This window comes from Pinus tabuliformis, chromosome 2_1 (assembly GCF_031772625.1).
Source record: "Pinus tabuliformis cultivar Carrire ecotype Pingquan chromosome 2_1, CPIR1, whole genome shotgun sequence".
Taxonomy (NCBI): Eukaryota; Viridiplantae; Streptophyta; class Pinopsida; order Pinales; family Pinaceae; genus Pinus; species Pinus tabuliformis.
The window spans coordinates 688,157,498-688,159,352 of NC_142299.1; the positions used below are offsets into that span (position 1 = coordinate 688,157,498).

General features: G+C 42.0%; 1 pseudogene; it reads left to right on the top strand.

Moving 5' to 3' along the window:
* Positions 1–275: 275 nt before the first annotated feature.
* On the top strand, positions 276–974 carry LOC149202466 (UDP-glycosyltransferase 92A1 pseudogene; annotated as a pseudogene).
* Positions 975–1,855: the final 881 nt, after the last annotated feature.

Consider the following 1,855-nt stretch of genomic DNA (forward strand, 5'->3'; position numbering starts at 1 on the left):
TTTCTGGCAGCTTCGTCACTCCAACTCCGGGAGGCTACACGGTTCAGCGTAATCAATGCAAGTAATCACGGCATTAATGTTATTCAAATAACAAGCCCATTCAAATTTGAATTCAAGCGCCCAAAATTCACCGCTCATCCATATTTCAGCAACCACATTTCGAATTCCTTCAGAATAGCAGTCTCCAACACATGAGAAAATCCACCGGCAGGCCGGTTTGGGCAGTCGGGCCGATCCTACCCTCTTCGTTGCTCTCTTTGTCTCCTTCAAATACAATGGTTGATTCGAATTTTCTACAGCGGGGCAAGCAGGCAGAGGTAAAGTCTGCAAGGGAATGCTTGCAGTGGCTTGATTCACAGGCGCCGTCCACAGTGCTATACGTTTCGTTCGGAACTCAGAATTGCATATCGTTGTCAAACATGAGGGCGCTAGCTCTGGGGCTAGAATCGAGCCAACAGCCTTTTATTTGGGTCGTCAGGCCTCCGCTGGAGGCCCCGCTCAATTCAGAGTTCTCGACAGAGTTTCTTCCGGAGGGATTTGAAGAGCGAGTGAAGGAAAAGAAAGCAGGATTGCTTATCAGAAAATGGGCGCCTCAGCTGCTAATCCTGTCCCATCCTTCAACCGGAGGGTTCCTTAGTCACTGTGGATGGAATTCGGTGCTGGAGAGCCTAAGCCGAGGAGTGCCCATGGCAGCCGACCAGTTCGCGAATTCGAAGCTGCTGGAGGAGGAAGTTGGGGTGTGCATCGAGATGTGGAGGGGCAAAGAGGGAGAGCTGAAACGCGAGACGGTGGAAAGAAGAGTAGGAATGTTGATGAAGGAAGAAAATGGCAATCGAGTGAGACAGAGAGCCAGGGAGATGAGCGATGCGGCTTTGAAGGCAGTGAGTGAAGATAAAGACGGAGGGAAGAAAGGGTCATCTGTGTGTGCTGTGGATGACATGATAAGAGAGCTTACAATAGGATACCAGGCCTAGAGTTGTGTTGTGTATGTAACCCGTCTTCCTCGTTCAGTGCTAGATTTGCATTTTAGCAGAAATTGAATCATAAAGATTATGTGTCTCACAAAAAATATACAGTATGGAATGCTCCTGAGGCCCTTTCCAACTTGTGACAGATCTGATGTTAAATTTGCACCCTGCTAAAGAGTAACTAAAATGTTTCAATTTCTATGATCTGTATCGGAATTTGATGAGACCTATGTGTAGTGCAATTCAAGTTGTGTGATCTGTGTAAGAATTAGAGGAAACCAAATAACTTTAGTGACTAGATCTCTGTCCGAATTAGATGAATGCAAAGTGGGCCTTGTAAGAATCCAATAAATTTTATTTGGGTTTGTTTTAGGCAGTGGCGTTTGACAAGAAATTTTATTTATTTTTGCTTGCGTTTGCTTTAGGTGATTTTTATATAATAAGAAACTCTATTATAATTTAGTTTGCTGGTGAAATGAGTAGCTGAAAACTTATTATTAGTCGCTATGTCATTTTTTCACTCTGCACCTCACTAGTTTTGAACTCACTTATTTTCAGAGGGATTATGTTTGGGATCTGGTATTGGTTACAACTCACTAGTTTTGAACTCACTTATTTTCAGAGGGATTATGTTTGTTTAATCTTGTATTGATTAAACAAATAAATAAAAATTAATACATATATGAAATTTTCCCAATCCAAAATTATTCCTGTATATGATTAATGCGATAGTTACGGTCTTCTCTAGTTTTGAACTTGAACTAAATTTAGGACCCTTCAATGCAACGACTTTAGGAATTACTAAATCTAAGTCTGATTTCTACGTAATGCAAATTTCTGCAGTGTTATATTTTCTTTCCGCATGCTCTTTCAATGCAACGACATGG